Source organism: Ipomoea triloba, chromosome 2 (genome assembly GCF_003576645.1).
Source record: "Ipomoea triloba cultivar NCNSP0323 chromosome 2, ASM357664v1".
Classification (NCBI taxonomy): Eukaryota; Viridiplantae; Streptophyta; class Magnoliopsida; order Solanales; family Convolvulaceae; genus Ipomoea; species Ipomoea triloba.
The window spans coordinates 24,805,697-24,816,998 of NC_044917.1; the positions used below are offsets into that span (position 1 = coordinate 24,805,697).

An 11,302-nucleotide genomic window follows, 5' to 3' on the forward strand; every position below is an offset into this window, starting at 1 on the left:
AAAACCGAGGGGTTACATGCAAAGAATCCAAAAGGTTCAAGAACCATTGTTGAATACTTACGTGATATGCGTGCCATTGCAGATGACTTGGCCCTTGTACAAAGTCTCACAGTTCATATCATTACGCAACTTGGGGATGAATACAATGCCATTGTTGCTGCTCTTCGTGTGAGAGAAACACCTATATCTCTAGGTGAATTGTCTGATGTGCTCACTGATTTTGAGCGTGTTTTAAAAAAGGGAGATGCCACCCAGCAAGTTGGTATGGTTACTGCCAATGTAACAACCAAGCGACCCTCACATATGCCATATGTTTCGCATAATACCTCTCGTGATCAAAATGGTTCGTTTAATTCCTGAAGACATCGAGGTGGTTTTAATGGTCAGAATGCCGGAACAAACTATCAGGGAGGTTTTAATGGCAACATTACTCGTCCGCAGCGTTATTGCCGATTTTGTGATTTTTCCGGTTATGAAACTCGCTTTTGTCGAAAGCTTGCTAAGTTTTTAAAAGAGAACAATATTCATGTTGTTGAATCTCATGTGTCTAACTTTAGTCACCAACCAACTATTAACACCACCATGGCTTCTACTTTGATGCAACCACCTTGGGTTATGGATACTGGGGCTTCTCATCACACCGTTTCTAATCCAAACTCCCTACAATCTCTGGCTGATTACTCTGGTCCTGATGAAATTATGCTAGGTAGTGGTAAGTCTCTTCAGATCACTCATACTGGTCATACGTTTCTCTCTACTCCATCATACAAGCTTTCATTGTCAAATGTTCTTTGTGTTCCAAACCTTGATAAAAACATGGTTTCGATTTCTAAGATGTGTAAGTCTAACAAGGTTTCGGTTGAATTCTTTGATTCCTATTTTCTTGTGAAGGATCTTCACACGGGGGCGCAACTAATGCGAGGGGAGACAATTCATGATATATATTATTTTCCAAGGTCTTCTCTACCTCAGGTTCATGTCATGAACAAGATTTCTGTGTTAGAATGGCACCATAAACTGGGTCATCCATCTAATAAAATATTAGCTTCCATTCTCCGCTGTAATAAAATTCCCTATGATTCTGAGTCTGTTCTTGGTCATTCATGTACTTCTTGCAACATTAATAAGAGTCACAAATTACCATTTTCCTCTAACTCTATGTCTAGTTTACAACCGCTTCAACTCCTTTACACAGATGCTTAGAGTACTAAAGATGTTTCTATTGACGGTTTCCGTTATTATATTGTCTTTATTGATCATTACACTAAATATATATGGTTCTACCCCCTCAAGCTCAAGTATGACGTTTATAATATATTTCCACAGTTTAAGCGACTTGTTGAAAATTTTCTTGGCCATAATATTATTTCAATTTTTTTCTAACAATGGGGGAATATATATAAAAAGTTGTTACCTCTATTTAATGCGCATGGTATTTCTCACTTTACCTCTCTGCCCTCACACTCCACAGCATAATGGCTAGGGATGACAATATGCCCCGTCCCCGTTGGGGATCCTCGTCCCCATCGGGGACGGGGACGGGGATGGGGAAAAATTTCGTGTATCGGGGACGGGGACGGGGAATTTCACAAATTCCCCGTCGGGGACGGGGATACCCTTCCCCGCCCCGCCCCGTCCCCGTCCCCGAATTTTATATATATATATATATATATATATATATATATATATATTTATTTACTAGGAATTTAATTTTTATCTTAATGTAATATGCACACACTGTACGTGTATTAGGAATTAGGAGTAATTATATATATATATATATATATATACACACACACACACACTAGGAATTAGGAGTTATACACTGCAGCACACTGTGTTTAATTTTTATCTTAATGCCATATGCACACACTGCATGTGTATTAGGAATTAGGAGTAATTGTCATATAATAATGTATTAATTATGTTAATTGCCATATGCTTGGTGTTTAACTTTAATTTTAATTTTAATAACTTTGTATTTGTTTAAAGTAATGTGATGTATGATGTATTTGTTGACATATGAAATGCAATTTTTTCTTTTTTCTTTTTTAAAAAATATTAATTTTACATTTTGACTATGAGTTTGACCGGGGATGGGGATTCCCCGTCCCCGCTAAATTCCCCGCGGGGACGGGGATAGGGAATTTTTTCAAGTCCCCGCCGGGGACGGGGATGGGGACGGGGTAGCGGGGACGGGGACGGGGAGTATACTCCCCGTCCCCGCCCCGCCCCGTTGCCATCCCTAATAATGGCTCAGCAGAGAGGCGCCATAGGCATATTGTCTAAACAAGCATGTCCTTACTTCACTATGTTGATATACCTATATCATATTGGGTGCATGCCTTTCAAGCAGCCGTTTATTTAATCAATCGGTTACCTACACCTGTTCTTGGTAATCAAACTCCATACCAACGGTTGTTTAATCAGTGTCCTAATTACAATAAACTTCAACCTTTTGGTTGTTCATGTTTTCCGTGGTTACGCCCATATATGCGTTCCAAGCTATAACCAAAATCTATTGCATGTGTTTTTCTTGGTTATTCCCTGAGTCAATCTGCGTATAAATGTTTAGATCCTACCACAGGTCGCATATATATGTCTCGACATGTTCGTTTAGTTCCTAACGTTTTTCCTTTTCGGTATATTATATCTAAGTCAGGTTCAAAGACTCCTAATTCCACTCAAAGTGCTCCTAGTGTACTATATAATCCCTTTTCCACTAACTCATCAGTTTCACAAGCCATGCAAAGTTCTAATGCCTCTCAACGTGTTTTTACAGTACATAACCACCAAGTCACTCAATTGCCGCCAGCTAATTCTTATGATCAAAATTCTGAAAGTTCTGGGCAGATTTCCTCTAGTCACGTGTCTACCTCCACTCCGGAGTCTTCCTCTACGAATTTTGAGGCGTGTCATGCCTTGTCAGCCGCAAACACTCAAGATTCTTCGTCTACATACTCCTTGCCCTGCCAACATTCTCTACCAGCCACTTTTCCTCAATAGCCTACCTCCACCACTTCTGAGTCACGTCCAGATCCTCGCTATTACGGGGATAAGTTTGTTAATGTCACTACCTCGCATCCCTTGCCACTATCTATGAAGTCGCAAAATGTTCGTCAAGCATTGTCAGATGTTCGTTGGAAAGAAGCTATGTGCGCAGAATATCAGGCTCTAATGCAAAATGGAACTTGGGAATTGGTATCGTGGAATGGTCGTGTACCAGTGGCCTATAAGTGGGTGTTCTGGGTTAAGCGAAAGCCAGACGGTATTGTTGATCGGTTTAAAGCTCGCCTCATTGCTAAAGGTTTTTTGCAGGAGCCCGGACGAGATTACTTTGAGACGTTTAGCCCTGTGGTTAAACCGGTTACTATTCGGATAATTATAACTATTGCTTTGTCACAAGGTTGGACTCTAAATTATGTAATGCAAATAAACACAACCAATTTTTAATATCAACGGAGTAACATCAGGAGTAATTATTCTCAATAAAATTCCAAACACAATATAAAGCGAATAAAACACCAAATTAAGTACACAACTGAATTTGATGACGCAGTTGGAGAACACCTCTCAAACTGTAGGGCCATGCCCAAAACTTTTTCACTAGAGAACAACCCGCGGTTTTTACAATACAAGGTTCAATGAATTACAAAATAAGGTCTACCACCTATTTAAACATTAACCTTATAATAAAACTCTATGAAAAAGATTACAAATATAGTTTGAGCTAATTCTACCAATGAGTTAATTTCAGCAATGGTCCTCTGACTATGTTGATTTTCCAAAATTAGTCCCCAACTTTTAATTTGGACAATTTAAGTCCCTTGACTTTCAAATTCTTTCCAATGTTGGTCCTTTCGTCAAATTTTGGTTAAGTTGAGGTCAAATGAAGGGGTAAAATTGTCTTTTTACCTATTTAGTGTATTATTACTTATATTTCTCATGTCCTATACGCTATATATATGAATATAATCTCGTTATATGGTTTAGATTGAGACTTCGACTGAGATTATATTCATATATACAACATATAGGACATGAAAAATACGAGTAATAATACACTAAACAGGTGAACGGACAATTTTACCCATTCATTTGACCTCAATTTAATCAAAATTTGACAAAAGGACCAACGTTGGAAAAAATTTGAAAGTCAAGGGACCTAAATTGTCCAAATTAAAAGTCGAGGACTAATTTTGAAAAATCAACATAGTCGGAGGACCATTGCTGGAATTAACTCTTCTACCAATTACCCAAACTATAACCAACCTGGATTTTGATTCAGCTCGTACAAGTACCAAGTGGAGCAGTTACTTCGGATAGTACTCTAATCAGCCCTATTTTTCTTGAAGTTTCTTACACAAATTCTGTGGACAAATCTTGTAATAATGTTCTTGAAACTTCAAGTTGCTTCATTACCATGCACTACAAAAAATGCGTTTTTAGCGACGGATTTTGTCCGTCGCTAAAAGGATTTAGCAACGGATTAGCGACGGAATATGTCCGTCACAAAAACCCTTCTCGCTAGAATTTAGGGACAAAATTTTTTCCGTCGCTAAGTAAAATAGATCCGTCGCTAAATTCTTTCCGGCGACGAAATTATGGTGAAATTTGCGAAGGAATAACGACGACAACTTTTGTCGCTAAATCTAGCGACGGAAAATCCGTCGCTAAATCAAGAAAATATTCGTCGCTAATTTCTTAATTTGAAGATCTGGTGACGAATTTGAAAGGGAATAGCGACGGATATTTCCGTCGCTAATTATATATTTTATATAAAAAAGATTATTATTTTAATTAAAATCCCTATTTTTTAATTTACCTATTAATTAAAATCCATAAACACAATAATATATCATCAAACTTTAATCAAACTTTAATACAATAATATATCATCAAAACACAATATTGTAAAATACATACAAAATGCAATTACATAAAGTCTGAAAGTAACATTTTTGATTGATTTTGGTAGAGTATTGCAAATCCAATAAATGATACAAATCTGTTGTGTGTATACAACATTGATGGAATTTAATGAAAATGGGAGCCATCAACATGATACTCCTCCACCCACCTGCAAAACATCATTACATTATTTTCACAAAGCATCAAGCATCAAGCATCAAACATCAAACATCAAACATCATCAAGTAAATAGGCACAAGTAAATAACCTCTAATCACATATATAAACAATCCCATGTAGAATAGCTTTGACATAGATAAACAATCCCATGTAGAATAGCTTTGACATAGATAACCAATCCCAATAATCAACTAACTAATCAACAACAATAGGCACAAGTAAAGGTAATATTGTAATAGCATATCATAATTGTCATCATTCAATAACATCATAGTATATATCATTAGTAACACTAATCACTATAATTAACAATAGACTACTAAGTGTAATGCAAAAATTAAACCTCCTTAGCTTTGACATATATAAACAATCCCATGTAGAATAGCTTTGACATAGAAAAACAATCTCAATAATCAACTAACCAATCAACAACAATAGGCACAAGTAAAAGTAATATTGTAACTTAATTGTCATCATAGATATACTCCAACACACATTCAAATACAATTCAATAAAAGCTAAGTTTAATAGACAAACCTCACTAGCTTTGACCAATATAAAAAATCCCATGTAGAAATATATATATATATATATATATATATATATATATATATATATATATATATATATATGTATGTATGTATATATCCAAATAAATCATAGATATACTCAAACACACATTCAAATCAACTTTAAAGTCACTAACAATGATGTGGGATTAACAGTAGTTAGAAAGATTGATTCGGTAAAAATACTTCCCGAACTCCTTTTTACTTGAAATTTTTATGGTAGAACCTAAACTTATAATACTTGATATCCATAAAAAGTTTGAGTTAATTTGATCTTCAAATAAACAAAGAAAATTACGTTTCTACCCTTAGCAGTGTGCTATCCAGATTTCTCCCTACCAGCTTTGGAAATTGATTCGGTAAAAATACTTCCCGAACTCCTTTTTACTTGAAATGTTTATGGTAGAACCTAAACTTATAATACTTGATATCCATAAAAAGTTTGAGTTAATTTGATCTTCAAATAAACAAAGAAAATTACGTTTCTACCCTTAGCAGTGTGCTATCCAGATTTCTCCCTACCAGCTTTGGAAATTGATTCGGTAAAAATACTTCCCGAACTCCTTTTTACTTGAAATGTTTATGGTAGAACCTAAACTTATAATACTTGATATCCATAAAAAGTTTGAGTTAATTTGATCTTCAAATAAACAAAGAAAATTACGTTTCTACCCTTAGCAGTGTGCTATCCAGATTTCTCCCTACCAGCTTTGGAAATTGATTCGGTAAAAATACTTCCCGAACTCCTTTTTACTTGAAATGTTTATGGTAGAACCTAAACTTATAATACTTGATATCCATAAAAAGTTTGAGTTAATTTGATCTTCAAATAAACAAAGAAAATTACGTTTCTACCCTTAGCAGTGTGCTGTCTAGATTTCTCCTTACCAGTTTTGGAAATTGATTCGGTAAAAATACTTCCCGAACTCCTTTTTACTTGAAAATTTTATGGTAGAACCTAAACTTATAGAAATTTATATCCATAAAAAGTTTGAGTCAATTTGATCTTCAAACATAAACATAAAATTATGTTTCTACCCTTGGCATTATGCTGCCCAGATTTTGGAAAATAATTAAAAAACAATACTTCTACTCCTTGGATTGTTATGAAATGTTTTGTGTATGTTCTACACTTGATGAACTACATAACTGGAGGAATTGGCATCCAAATACCTTACTAAATACTCACAGAAATTTTTGTAAAATGACTTTGAAGCTAAAATTGCTTACCTTGCACGGGAAGCCATTCGACTTGCTTTTCTTGCTGCAATGGCTGTTGGAATAGGATTCACTTCATTGCAAAGTACAATGGATTTACTGAGGCATGTACAATAGGATTCACTTCATTGCAAAACCCATTAAGAAAATACATAATCTGAGGCATGTTGGAATCGCTTGCTAGTTGTTTCAAGTGATCTGCAGTGCAGAAATAATTGGAATAGGATTCACTTCATTGCAAAGTACAATGGATTTACTTTGAGCATGTAGATAATTTGTTCAAAAAATAATAAAGATAATTATAGATATATAAAAAGATATGCTTTCCACAGATAAAAATTTGCATCTCATGACTCTTTTGATGCATGTAAAGCATGCCTATAAATGGCAGCATCTCACACATTAGTGTATCTAAACAAATTTACCATGTGTAGTAAGAGGAATGTCAATATTTCAGTACTTCACACAGGTGGGTAAAAAGAAGAGGCAAATATTACAGAACAAATTGAGAAGGGCATTCAAGGAATTGATCCTAAACAATCTTTCAAAACCATCAAAACAATCTAATCCATATGCAATTCAACTCCAACGCAAATACGCAATTAACAGTTCATATTGATGAGTACAAATGATGAGTGTAAAAAGGGTGTAATGTCGTTCCGCTGAGGATTGGGGCTATGTCACGTAATTGTGTGAATTACCAGACACTAGAGTATATGAATTTATAGAATCCAAGCAACAAAGATTGAATGATGTGGAATAAAAGAAAGCAATTGATTAAGGTATAAACTGTATGATAAAAGTATGGGCCAGATTAGGGGGATTGTAACCTTGATGTTCTAACAAACTCAGGATTAGGGAAAGAATAATTAACCAAGGGATATATGGGCAATGCACAAAAGAATTCTACTCAGCTACTTTCGTAATCAATAAGAGAATTAGGCTAAGATTGCCCCACTGTCGTGATGCATCAATCATAACTTTAAGCACCTAAGCATTGTAAGCCCCCAAAATTACCTCTACTTTCATAGTAGGAAAATTAGGTTGAAATTGGTAAGGCTCGAGGTCTCCATCCAACTGTCGTTGTAATGAATCCCTCTCCTAGACTAGCAATTAATTCTGGCCACAAACCAATAACTAGTGCAAAGAAATCCTCAAATCAACATAAACCCTAGGTAAAAGATTCAATCCGTTTATGCAATTAATCATAAATCGAACATCAAGATTAACAATGGACCCCTAATCCAAACCCATAAATGAATTACTCCCTCATGATGGGAGTAAACACAGCAAAGCAAGAATTAAAGATGGAAGACATAGCTGCAATATTAAAGAATAAAAAGGTAAACTTTACTAACAATTCTTCAAAGTAAATCTGATCCGAACGATGATTCCCAGCTTCCAACTGAATTCAATGATGTAAATCTACTGTATTCTCTACTATGGAAAACTCTAAAGAAGGGAAAAACTGCACTAAGCTAAAACTAGGGTTCGGAATCCGTAAAAATATCCGAAACGCGGTTTAAATACTGGACAGCAGCCGGGTCACGGCCGCCATCACGGCCGGGATCGTGGCCGTGATGCGGTGTGGCCGGCTGCTTATCCATAATGGGGATCACGCCCGTGAGGCTGGCCGTGATGCGGCCCTATGGTCCTCTTCTGACTCCTTTTGTGCTCCGTTGCTCCTTTCCGGCCTGGGGTGGTTTCCTTATGTCTCGAAAACTAGTCCAAGATGACTGAAAATCCTTCCTTTGCCCCTCATTTGTAAATGAACTAGACATGATCAAATATAACACACAAACGAGCCTTAAATGTATCACATATATTAGCCACTTGAAGTTCATATATTAGCCACTTGAATTGGTTAAGCCATGTCTAATGAAATTTAGAATAGGAATGAATAAGACTGAACAAACATATAGTAGAACAATACTGACCTCTTCTTCCTTAGGTGCATTTATTTGCACATTGTGGCATCGAGAACGAACAGCTTCTGTAACTTTTGAAGAACTGTTGCAGCAAAGAATCAGACGGCATGACGTGCTGTATTTCTCCATTGTTCTTCGAAGAGAATGCTGAGCTTCTCTTGAGAGCTTGTCAACTTCATTCAGCACTAATATTGGAATTAAATAACATTTAATATTTGTAATTAGTACCATGAAATAGAAAAACAAATTGAGTGATTCTTTAGCCTTAGCTTATTTAGGAGTTTATCTGCTCCAAAAGTAGAATCTGGCCAGAAAACTAAAAACATGAAAATGTTTTAGAGTAGACTGCAGGAACAAGCCTCTTTCTCAACAACCAAAAACACACACACACACACATACATTCAGCTGAGCCAAATCAGACATGTCAGAAACTCACAAAAACATGTTGAAACTTCTTTGACCATGTTAGACAACTGTTTAAAAAGTCAGATTTTGATGCATGTCAGACACCAAAAAACCAACAGTCTAACACTTACCCAATTGTGTAAGGAAATTACAGCACATCAATAGATTATGAATAAAAACCAAGTTACTAATATTTCTATTGTATGGATAATGAAATCAGATTCTCAGTAAAGTAAATAGATAAAGGGGCAAATGTACATAATCAGCATATGAAAATTGTAGAAACTTTAGAAAGTCATCAAGTCATAACTTTTGACTCGGTTATCCATTTGGACAAATTTTTTTTCAAATCACGTATTTTTTCGAGATCTATACAAACCAAACCGCCAAAGACGGTTTGCCCCACTAATTTTTCCAAAAAACTGCTTGTTTTGCACTATTTTTTAATTTTTTTTTATGTATTTAAATGAAATAAATAATTAACAGCATATAGTATATTGGAACAATAGCCATCTACTTCAACACCATCAATAATTATACAAGGAAACAATTACGTATAATCAAAATATTACTAAAATAGTTTATTAATTAATAATAATGATAAATAAATAAATAAATAAGAGAAGAAGAAGATAGGACGAACCTGCTACCAGCCAGAACCTGCTACTGCCTACGCCGCCGCCGGAGCTCCGAGCCAGCACCCTCGCCACCAGCCTGCTACTGCCTACGCCGCCACCGGAGCTCCGATCCAACACCCTCGCCAGCTACTGCCTATGCCGCCACCGGAGCTCCGAGCCAGCGCCCTCCAGATTCGCCGATGCTGTTCGATCTCCAGATCCGTTGTCGCCTCCGCTGGCTTCGATCTGCTGGACGAGAAGGAGAGATAGTCGCCACTGCCACCCGCCGTTCCACGTTCGAAGTCGAGGTCGTCGGTTCGAAGCGAGAGAGAAGAGAAGAAGCGGCTGGGCTGGAACGAAGTCTGAAGTGTCTTGGAAAATAAAGAAATGGAATTAAAATGCTTCTATACCTAGGGTTGTCATATTTAGTGACGCAATTTTGAATCCGTCGCTAAGTATAATCGTAGACTCAACACCTTAATAAGTTAGCGACGAATATTCAAATCCGTCGCTAAATCTAGCGACGAAAATTCGAATCCGTCGCTAGAATTTTTTTAAAAAATATATTGCAACTCGCTTCGTTAAATTTATAGCGACGGAATTCAAATCCGTCGCTATATTTAGCAACGGATTTGAATTCTGTCGCTAGATTTACTCATCTAGCGACGGAATTTTGAATCCTAGCGACGGATTCAAAATTCCGTCGCTAAAAATATCCCGCTCAATTTTTAGAAACAAAATAAATCCGGGAATAATGCTCTAGCGACGGATATAGCGACGGATTTTATTTTGCTTCTTAAAAAATGCGAGCCAATTTTTTGACGAAAATCCATCGCAAGTTTATGCGCCAAAACTTACCGCTAAAATTAGCTACGGATTTACGAAAAAAAATTTCCATCGCTAACTTCCGTCGCTAAACCGTCGCTATTTTTCAATTTTTTAAAAATAAGAAGATCCGTCGCTAAGCCATCGCTATTCCATCGTTAAATTAGCAACGGAATGAATCTGTCGCTAAATCCATCGTTATTTCTGCGTTTTTTTGTAGTGTCCCCTTTTATAGTGTAGGAACTCCATAAATTTTGCTCAATTAGTGTCATGATGTCCACTACTTTCACGTAGGAATTAGTAGTGGCAAATTTCAACCACAAATGTTTGAGATAAATCAGCCTCATTCCTTTGATCAGCATTTAACTCCTTAAACATAGCTAGCTTCACCAATAATTAATATGGACTTCACACATAAACTAACATATGCCAATTACATGATTAAATTATATTAAGATATTAATTTTATACTAACAATCTCCCCCATTGGCATATGTTGATCAAAACACCCTTACTCACTCCAACAGATATCTCACTCAAAATAAGTCACCCCAAATATGTACAATCTCTCCCTAAACATGTGGGCCAACATATAATAACAATCAAATCTCCCCCTAAATTTGCGACACTCTCTACCCCCCCCCCCCCC

General features: G+C 36.3%; 1 long non-coding RNA gene across 1 annotated transcript; it reads right to left on the reverse strand.

The window, feature by feature from the left end:
• Positions 1–4,856: 4,856 nt before the first annotated feature.
• On the reverse strand, positions 4,857–10,190 carry LOC116009803. The gene is made up of 4 exons (XR_004096851.1): positions 9,855–10,190; positions 8,816–8,991; positions 6,891–7,076; positions 4,857–5,080 (listed from the first exon to the last, which is right to left on the reverse strand). It is a non-coding gene; the product is annotated as an uncharacterized LOC116009803 (long non-coding RNA).
• Between the last annotated feature and the right edge of the window lie 1,112 nt (positions 10,191–11,302).